General features: G+C 39.6%; 1 long non-coding RNA gene across 1 annotated transcript; it reads right to left on the bottom strand.

The window, feature by feature from the left end:
- Positions 1-2,315: 2,315 nt before the first annotated feature.
- LOC149311113 (uncharacterized) lies at positions 2,316-9,996 on the bottom strand. The gene is made up of 3 exons (XR_016281608.1): positions 9,895-9,996; positions 3,588-3,661; positions 2,316-2,872 (listed from the first exon to the last, which is right to left on the bottom strand). It is a non-coding gene; the product is annotated as an uncharacterized LOC149311113 (long non-coding RNA).
- Between the last annotated feature and the right edge of the window lie 1,156 nt (positions 9,997-11,152).

Here is an 11,152-nt window from a genome sequence, read left to right on the forward strand (position 1 = left end):
CTCTGGATCATCTACAAACTTGACAAGGAGAAATTTCACCTTAATATCCCCAATGTTATTTTGTTTTCTGGTTTTGCCATGTAATACCACTCCTAATCCCCTTCCTTGATCCAGTGGATACTCTGCGCAGAAGGGGAAGTAGACAAGCTCTCACTCTTCTCTGCCAACACAAGCTTGTATTCTGTGGTTTGGAGGCTTTCTGAGGTCCTTTATTCTGGGTAACATTATTAGAGCAGAGAAGCCCATCTTTTGTTCTTGCTTACAAAGGGAAATGTTATTCACAAGGATATACAGTATACTGATTTGCAACAGAATGGCTGGATTGAAATGCAAACGGTAATATTTTACACTTTTGATGGTTCTTTCTTTTCACTTTGATCAGAAAATAAATTTGAAAAAGACTTCAAACCATAGATTGTTCCATGTTCTGAAATTCTCTTGAGACATGAACTAGCTGGGTTGAGGTCAGAAACAGAGGGCTTTTAAAAACCTGGTTTAACCCTTCAGTCTCCTAGTGTGCTGAACATGTAGACTGAAATGTATTAATAGTGATACATACATACATATATATATATATATATATGCATGCGTATGTGCAGGAGATAACAAATGGTTAACTTATTAAACTGGAAATAGGGAAAAGAGTACACTTGTTAGTTGTAACAAGTTACATTTTCCAGTGTTTCCCATTGTGCTGTGGCCTGAGCTTTGCTTTCATTTTGTGACTGCACAACAGGGTGCTCTGTCTATCATGTGGAGATGTCTATAGCTCATTTGATTTCTTTAATGTTGTTTCCATATCAGAGAGCCAGATGGTGGAAAGTAATAATACTCTGCACTAATCTCTTAGAAACTGCATAGCATGGTGCTCTGAGATTTGAGCATACACACACGTGCTCCTTGTTGGCAATGGCTTTACGGTGGGGAAATGCCACTGAATTGTGTCTGAATATGCCCGTGCTTTACTTATAAGCTAAACTTCTCTCTCTTTCCTTCCATTATTAGCAACCTGCTCTGAAATGAAATGGATTCCCTTTCTCCTTGTTTTGACTGGGGATCAAGAAAAATCTATAAGGGGGAGGGAGTAGTTCACTTTTATGCACTTGTAGCACCTGCACCACACTTTCCCAAGGTCACCCAGTGTGTTTCATGGCTGAGATGGGAATTGAACCCTGGTCTCCAGAGTCATAATCCAACAGTCAAACCACTACACCACACTGGCCAGCACTGCATGTAGACTGAGCTTATCCAGACTTCATTGGGCTTTGGGGGGTGGTTGTCCTTCCCTTTATTATTTTTGTAAAGGGACAGGGGGCATTTCTGCAAACCTTAGGCTTCCCTAAACCTGCTGTGTGTGAGGAATGCTATTTTGGTTACATAATCAACAACCAGGCCAAATACTGGAAAGAGAACATATGATCCTGCTGTTTTTTAAGTATGACAGTAAGTTGATATTTTTTACAAAGAATGTGCAGAGAGAGGGAAATTTACATAGCAAAATGGGAAAACAGAATTATTGTCTTAATGCTTTTTAAAGTGGCGGAATTTTATAAATTCTCACTCGATGTTTTCTTGTGCCTTTTCAGCACTTTCCCCTATTTATTCAGACAGGCTGCTGTGTGTGTGTGTGTGTTTTATCTCCTACCCAAAAAAAAAAAAAAAAAAAAAAAAAACCCTTTGTTGACATGAAGGATGCTGAGAGGAAACAGAGCTTAGCAACTGCATTTCTTCAACTCAGTCTAGAGTTCCATCAGCACTAATGCAGTGCTTTTCAGGCTACCTGATGACATGAAGGGCCAGCAATTATATTTTTCTATTGTGCTAGCATCTGGCACTGTATTGGTGCTCATTGGCTACACTTCCTTCTTTCTTTCCTGGAAACTTGCCCTGGACCATCAGCCAATGACTGGCTCAGAGACCACCACTCTGAATAACACTGCTCTTGTGTATACCCAACCTCCTATGTGTAGTTCCTATTCCTTTCACTGGAACAATTGGTCCACTATTGATTCCTGCCTTGAGTGGGGTTTGATTGTTTCCACTGAAATGAACAGATAAGCAGTTCAGGACAAGGAACTACCTAAGGCTACCAGGTCAGGACAGTCCCAGGCCCTGGTATTTCAGGGCCCAAATCTAAGACTCACAGATGACTCCTTGTGATGTTGCAAGGGTCAGACCTTAAGGAAGTCATTACAAATGATATATTAAGCATTAATCACTGTTGTACAATTATGCTTTTAAATTAAAAAATCAAGTCTACAAAATGAAATACACACACACACTTTTCCAATAAAAATGCCATTCAAATAAAAAATATTAAGTATAATAAATGAGGAAAATATATGTACACACTTTTCAAGGCAGCATCCTCCTGAGACCTAGAAGGCCCTGAGATCTGGCAACCTTAGAAGTGCCACATTTATATTTGGTGGGCAGAGCTCTTGTCAAGTGAAATGGGGGGTGGGTAAAAGCGAGGCAAAGTCTAGGATGGTCTCTCCCATAATAAACATCATTCTCTCGTTCCTCTAACATACAGATGTACTACTATGGCCCTCCAGGTACTTTTGACCTGCAGCTTCCAAAGTCTCATTGTCAGTGTTAGCTAGGGCTGATGGGAATTATGGACCAAACATTTGGAGGACCACAGTGGTCCATCCCTATTCTAACACCCCGATATTGGAGCTTATCTAGGGTTCAGGGTTTATTGATGATCTATTCAGCATACTGATCTGACAACTTATTGGCTGAGCTGGTTTCTTGCATTTCCTTTGACAAGAATGGGTGTGTATCCCCACCTGACATTCCTAACTCCAAAGACCTAGAACTTGCTGTTGTCTAGATTCTTGACAGCATTAGATCTTCTTTAGAATTTCTGTATGGTAGAGAAATAAAGATAGTTAAAATACTCAGTCAGGTCACTGATTGTTCAGAATGTGGACACTGACAAAATAGGCACTCATGAATGTTTCTTTCCAGAACCTGTACAGCAAAACATAAGTGCTGAATTTCATTACTTCATTGCTTAGAAACTTCTGCACATCTGGGAATAGACACAAGATTTAGATTACAGGCTAGATTCTATGCAAATTTGTCCCATGTACACACACACACACACACACACACACACACACACACACACTTTTTATATAATCAGGGATAGCTTTATATCTTTCCAATATTATTTCCAATATTTTTGTAAAATATGTTTGACCTTATCTTTTTTAATACTGGATATCTATAAAGGGTTTCTTTATCCCACATCAACCCTGCCATGTAATTGAAATGATAAATTGACTACTAATAGGTACTCAAATATGCTAAGCAGGCTAAACATGTTAATAAATCCTCTGAGTGTGGCCTTTGATTCAGTAATAATCTGTAATTAAACTATTGTGACTATGTATTTGAACAGATGGCCAAATAATGCACTTGGATATATTTTCTTAATCAGAGAAATTATTTATGTATTATATAAAAATGTAAACCATTACAAGGGCTCATCATCTATACTGTACATTCAAAATAAACTGTTTCAACTTATTTATCATCATACAAATTATAATAAATAGTTGAGAAATTTTCAGTACCTTCCAAATGACCCAATTTAACAACAACATTTCTCCTTAATCTTCTGCCATTGCACCTTTACATCTGTTTACATCTGTAAAAAGTTGGAAGTAAGTCTTAGCTATAGTAACTCATGCTACTAATTGTTCAGATTCTTTTTCATCCAGTTAGATAATGCCTAAACTTGTATGTACTCTCAGCAGTGCTCAACTGTATTATTAATTTATTTGTATCATATAATTTATATGCTGCCTTTCTCTCAGAAGGGGACCCAAGGAGGCTCACAGATAAAATCAGTTTAAAATTTTATAATAAAATTTTTTAAACAATTAAAATTATCTTGTTAAAACAATATAAAATTGCATTAGACATGCGAAAGTTAAAAAACATACCTCCACTTTAGCTTGACACTATGTGAGAGTTCTCATGGTGCAAGGTACCGACTGTATATATTTTGGCCCCCAAACCTGCCCTCAACTGATACATGAGTCAACCTCATGTATCAGTTGAGAGCAGGTTTGGGGGCCAAAATTATGGATTTTGACATGACCTGTGGATAAGTTGAGGGTAAAACTCGGAAGCTCCTTCAGTGTGTATATGTGTGCGCGCGGCAAGAGGGACTCTAATTAAGGCATTTTGCTTCAGCATTTCAGCCTTCACTCCCCAGACAGTGGTGGTGTGGGCAGGAGAGGGACTCTGTTTAACAGCAATCACCCCGGACTCTTTCTGCTTGACTCAAGAGAGAAAAAAAGTGTTCTCCCCATCGCATGGGGAAATCTGAAAGAGCTGCTATCACATTACTATACTGACCTGTAAACAAGTTGACCTGGGATTCTGGGGTCAATTTTTAGGCAGAAATTTTTCAACTTATATGGTATTTCATTTTAAGGAATGATGCTGTTTCTCAGCATGCCCATAGAAAAAAGGAGAAGACCTATGTTGCCACCAGTTTTCAACCAATACCACTTCTGCTTAAATACCATAAAGGGACCAGATTCCATCTGAACTTGGACCCTAATCAGGGTTAGCCCTGGGTAGTATTTAGATGGGAGACAGACAATGTTATACTAGGTGCTGTGGGATATATTTCTGTGACCTGTGAACTGACAAAACCACACTTTTGAGAATTCCTTGGCTAAGAAAATTCTATGAAATTAATGGGGTTACCACAAGTAAACAAGCAACCTGAAGACATACACACACAAAAAAACACACCTCTCATGATTTGAAGACTGGATGGCCCTAAATCCCTTCCCTGTCTTTTGATGACCCTACACAATTTTAGCACTGTTCATAATTAATAAAATACTGTAATGTTCAGTGGAATCCATTACAGGAGACATTATGTAACTCAGAAATATATCTGATTTTAATACAATTCATAGTAATGATATAACAATCCTTTTGTTAGAACCAAAAAAATCTGCAGTGTACAAATCATACTTTTGAGGTATTCAGGACTCTTTCTCAGGTTGGATGTTAAACAAAACGAAATAAAGAGGGAAGAACAATGTGAAATGAATGAGAATGGGTGCATGAAAAACTGCCTTTTCCCATTTTAATCTTTTTTAAACAAAGCATGTGGGTAGTAACTGAAATATATTCAATTCTGGTTGTTACCTTTGTTCATAATTATGATCTGTCATGAAGAATATTTTGGGAACAAATTTATTTATTTATTTATTTATTTATGGCATTTATACCCCACCCTTCAGACCTGTTTACTTACTTTCAGAATAAGGATTGAAATCAATTGAGTGAGTTGTCATTAGTCAAGGGCGGGATACAGACCGCCGCTTTGTGGCGGTTTCCCGCCAGCGCCATTTGCTCCGCGCGGGAGCTGCAGCAGCCAAACCGCGCGGCTCCCGCGCGGAGCAAAAAAGAAGCTCCGGCGGGATACAGACCGCCATATAGTACGTCTTCTATACGTACTAGGGTTAGGAAGGGGCGGTGCTTCCGCACCCCCCTAACCCTAGTACGTATAGAATACGTACAACATGGCGGCGCCCCTTCCACATGGGGGCCGCCATGTTTACGTATCGGACGCTGAGCGTCCGTACGTGTCACGGCGCCTATGACGTCGCGAGTCCGCGCCAGGCGCCTTGCGACGTCATAAAGGCGCCGCAAAAAGAAGCTCCGAAATGGAGCTTCTTTTTTGCTCCGCGCGGGAGCCGCGCGGTTTGGCTGCTGCGGCTCCCTCGCAGTCTGTATCCCGCCTCCATTTCGGAGCTTCTTTTTGCGGCGCCTTTATGACGTCGCAGGCGCCGCTGGCGCATTCGCGCCATCATAGGCGCCGCGACACGTCTGGACGCTATGCGTCCAGTACGTAAACATGGCGGCCCCCATGTGGAAGGGGCGCCGCCATGTTGTATGTATTGTATACGTACTAGGGTTAGGGGGGTGCGGAAGCACCGCCCCTTCCTAACCCTAGTACGTATAGAATACGTACTATATGGCGGTTTGTATCCCGCCAATGTTTCTAGAAGGGTGTAAGTATTACATTTTAATGACTGTCACAATATAGTATCTTCCAGTGTGTTTCCAGTTTGCTGAGTATAGTCCGTACATTGCTATTAACTGCTAACTTCCATAAAGTGTGTACGTTTTACTCCTACTACAGGTCCATGGGTCAAGAACTGCAGCCAAAGGATGAGACTCTATCTTCATTTAATGCTACATCTGTGTCCCTTGATCTGATACAAACCCCATGATTTTCAACATGAATTTTATTTTTATCTTTCCTCATTCCATTTCTTTTCCATGCTGAATTACATCTGTTTCTATTAGAATATGGAAATCCAGAGAGCACTGGGTGAAAGAATAATGGGACACATGGGTTAAATAAGAGTAGGCACAAGATTAAAGTGACTTGGTACAGATCAATGAGAACATCTTTTGTGTGATTCTATGCTGCTCACTTCAAAGTATGAGGTTAGGGGCAAAGTTAAATTAACAAGACTGTGGATGCGTGCATATTTAATATTTTAAGAGATTGCATTAGAGACATCAAAGGCTAACGGGAGAAGCATTACAAGTAGCATGAGCACATGTAATAAGACACTGGACAAAGACAGCTGAGTTTTCTTGCATAAAAGAATGCATGCAATTAGTATGTGACTCCCGATAGCAATTCATTAAAAACAAATAGAAAAGTACAGCAAATTTTGAACATTTTCATTCATTACATTCTACCTATTGTTTTAATTCAGTAATTCATGTAGAAATGTACAGAGTTGATAAAAGACATTTATGAAAAGTAGCAGCTTCAGGTAGTGATTAGTTAGAACCTCAAGCACAGCGTAATCTAAATTTTGGCAAAAGGAAATGTTTCAGGGCTACAGATCCACACCACCTTGGACACAGAACACTAGTTACTCTAACCTAGTACATATTTTTTTAAGATGGCTAAAGCATCAGTATGAAAAGATCCCATAAATTAAGGTTTATGGTCAAAAACATTCTTTTTTTTTTAAACTGGTTGTAATCATGAAGCCAGCTAAACTGGCAACACATATAGTAGAATCTTGCAGGCTAATCCATGGTAATGCAGGGAAGCCCTTGCGCAGATTAAGTGACGTTTCAGGGATTACCAAACAAGAGCCAGGCCAGTGCAGGTGAGGTCAGGCTTGTCACTCTGCTGCCTTGTGAAGGCTGCAGCATTACCATCAGCATGGTCTAAAGCATATAGCATAAACAGCAATAAAAATTCAACCAACCTGATACAATTTTGAGTTGCCTTTCAGTTAAATAGTTCTTACTGAGAGCTGTTTGTTGTGAGAAACTATACACATCTTTTCTCTAGTCACTTGTAAAGAAATATCCATAAATGTGGTATAAAATAACTGAGAGATCAGATGTTTTTCCTTTAGAAAATTCTCCTCCATGCTATTTATCCCTCACCCCTGTGCTGCTTGCCATAAATAATTTTCTGGGTGCAACACCTTTGGGTAGAAAGGAACAGTTTTCAATTGAACTTCACTCTGGAACAGGAGCATTTTCAGGAAGCACTGTTGCTTTTTCTTCAGAATAGTGAAAGACAGCTTTTAAAATGGGAATGCTTTAACATACTTGGTCCTTAAATGCTCTGCATATCAAGTACACATTGTGTTCACTGGAGTTACAAGGGAGTTACAATACATGTGAAATGTCAGTCACCCTACATCTCAGCAACTGGCCTAACTATTCATAGCAGATTTAGTGATGTTATTTAAATATGCAACAGTATAAACATATCCCAAAGCCAAGCTAATGTAAGCAGCAATGCTGATTAGGAAGCAGATAATGGTGTTAATGCAGGCACTGAAGGACAAGCAGCTTTTAGTGTTGGCAGTACTTCCCTTTGTACATGTTGCTTAAGATGATATACATACAATTACTAAGTGAAGAGACTTGTTTATTTAGGTGTTATGTATAGCCATATACAAATATATGCACAGGCTGCAATCCTATGCCTGCTTATCTGGTAGTAAACTCCATTTAGCTTAATGGGTCTTAACTTCTCAATAGATATTTTTGTAGTACAGGCATACCTCAATTAACAAAGGGCCCAAACATACAGGCCAAAATAAAGCTGCTTCAGGTCACTTTGGAGGTATGCTATTTAAATGACACACACATCTTAAGAGGCCAGAAGCTGCTCCAAAGCTGCGCTCATCCTTAAGACTGGAGCATGGCTTTGGTGCAGCTTCTGGCCTCTTAGGACTCATGCTTCATTTAAACAGCATACTTCCAAAGTGACCCGAAGCAGCTTTATTTTAGCCTGTCTGTTCAGGCCCATAGCCTCTGACAAAGAAGTTCCTTTTTACAAAAATGATCTCACTTTGCTTTCACAGCGAACAGTCCAGATGACATATGGGGTAATTGGGGCCAAATTTGGGCTTTTTCAGTGCCTCAGGGCTTTAATCTGGAGGAAAAAAAGAAGTGAGATTTTGCTTCAGATTTTAGTGAAAAATCCTGCCGGCAGAAAACCCGCAAAAAGTGGGTTCTTTCTACACCGTGGTGGCGGCGTAATGAGTGTGCCACAGTGCGCCATTGGTGTATTCATTACGCAAGTGCCGCGTGGCACCCTGTGGATGCTGCATGGTGCTTGCGTAACAATGGTGATGCCCGTGTGTACAGGGCACCGCCATTTGGACGCCCTTGTCACGTGCGAGGGTTGCAGGGCGTCTGGAAGCATGCCCCGAGGCGCCCCAAGATACCCCTCCCACAGTCCTTTTTCTGGTCCGGGCCTATATTGCCTTTTCATGTTACTAATGATTGGGAGAGTTTTATCTCTAAATTAGAATCTGCACATCCAGGGGAAAAAAATTAGATGTGACCATGAGACACAAACATTTTGGTACCTCTGAGGGGGAAAAAAAGATCAGGTATGTTTCCATTTCTCGTCACAGTCAAATACTGTAGATCGACCATTAACATTCTAACAATAAGGAGTCAGTATTGTTGAAAATATTGTGTGAAGACTTTTTTTTAAAAAAATAAAGCTATTCCCCCCCCCCCCCCAAATAATAATAAATTCTTATAATAACAAGGAGGGGATAAAGAGCTTAAATTAGGATCCTTCGCATGTGGGTTTTATGGAAGGTTACAGGTTTTTAAATTTTATTTTGGACTGGTGCTCTGCACTCTGAAATATTCAATATTATCTTTTGTTTAATATTATTTTATAAGGATATGTTTTCACGTGTGGTATCTATTTTGTGATCTAATTTGTTAACTGCCTTCAATTTCTGTGAAAGAAAAACTATTGAAAGGCTGGATAAAAAAATGAAAACATACTTTTAAAGCAGCACTACAATGCTTTCAGGTCCTACATCCCCTTCCATCACTGTGAGATATTATGATGGTTTCCAACTTGGACAGAGAATTGGACAAGATTGACAAGAAGAGAATGACAGCTGTTTCTTTGTTAATTCTCCTACAAGTGACTTTATAAGCTCTGCTGAGGAAAGGAACTGTATCATATAACCAGTTTTAAAACTACTCACACAGGCTTTACAAGTCAAAACAGCAGCTTGAATCGTTCCTGCAAACTGGTAGCATATGGCATTGGTATGAGCAATCTTTAATAACCACAAGTCCTTGTAGTTATTTGATGTTGTCACAATAAGATTATAGTTAATAATTAGCTACCTGAAATTATAATTAAAAACTATAAAGACAGTGTATTTCATAGCCACGGGCAACCCAAAAGGTTTCTGAGAAAAAGCTAAAGTGTAAGCCATATAATCTATAATGGTGCACTATATAACTGTTATATTAATATTATATTAAGCACTGTCCTTCAACGAGAACTGTAGGAGTAACGGGCTGGCCCCAAATCAACACCTTGTTCACTTGCGGTTCATGGTGGCCAGAAATGACATCAGTTATCAGCACGGTTCAGAGACTGGAAAATTTTGTTTTTTAGACTACAACTCCCAGCATCCATATTCTGAAATGGTATTAAAAAACTTTTGATTAACCAAACATTTAAAGTGGCGTGATTAAATGTATTACATTCTTCATCAGTGAATAATTTTGTTTGTTCAACAGCTAAGAAACACATTTGACTTTCTATAGTTGCCCTACAGATAGAACCACAAATAAGTAATATGTCACTACTTGAATGTAAACCTTTTATCTTCTGTTACTTCAGAAGCAAATTAGATCTGAAGCAGGTAAAGGGGTCGCCCTACCTTCAGTGAGCTAGAATTCACTATGATCCCCTTGTAGCTACAAATTATTCCAAATGTGGGAATGCAGAGCTGCTGCATTTCCCAACGAATATAAGTTGCCTTCTTTCCCTCTGCAGTCACCTAGCTGAAACCATTCCACCTGTATATAGCTACTGCAGCAGAAAGAAATAGTGGGTAGGGCCCACTCTGGTGGTTCTTTTGAGAGATTAAGGACCTTGCCACATGAGAAAAGGCAAAATTGATCAGGAGAGTAGCGGCTTTCTCCATGCTGCTCCACATGACTTTGTAGGGATCCTTTTTGGCTAATGGGTAAAAATGCTTGAAATGTATAAACAATAAATTGCTAGTGGTTCTTGCCACCCTACCAACCTTGAAAAAACACACACCATTTTTGGCACTGCTACACCACTTCATAGGGCTTACTGCAGAATATAACATTATTGATAGTGGCAACAGTTCAGTGCAACAGTCAAATGTCAGATTAAGGGCATAAGGTTTCCTTTACCACCAGTGCCAGGATCCCAGCAATCACAGCTACGCTGCTATAGAATATTGCTATACTGTACTAGCCAATACAAAATTGATGGTGCAAAACCAAATAAGAACAGCTTTACTTTTGCACCACTGTTTCTGAATCACCCAGTATAAGCCCTACATATTTAGTCATGTGTCTTACTTAAATGGTTTGGTGACCATGCAACTGTAGGTTACTGTGCTGCTAGTAATCCTTTGTTGACAGGCAATGGTACAATAGCATGAACACTGTGCTGTTTCTTGTACAAATAGCAACCACACAGCACTATGAAGGACTGTGTCAAGATGACATCTGGGTTGTCTTGCTGCCACATGGATCTGAAATCCCTCTTTCCTTCCTTCTTTCTTTCAGGAGACCATTCTTGAGAAAAATG

The sequence above is a fragment of the Sceloporus occidentalis genome, unplaced genomic scaffold (assembly GCF_023333645.1).
Source record: "Sceloporus occidentalis isolate IW3139 unplaced genomic scaffold, rSceOcc1.0.p SCAF_6, whole genome shotgun sequence".
Taxonomy (NCBI): domain Eukaryota; kingdom Metazoa; phylum Chordata; class Lepidosauria; order Squamata; family Phrynosomatidae; genus Sceloporus; species Sceloporus occidentalis.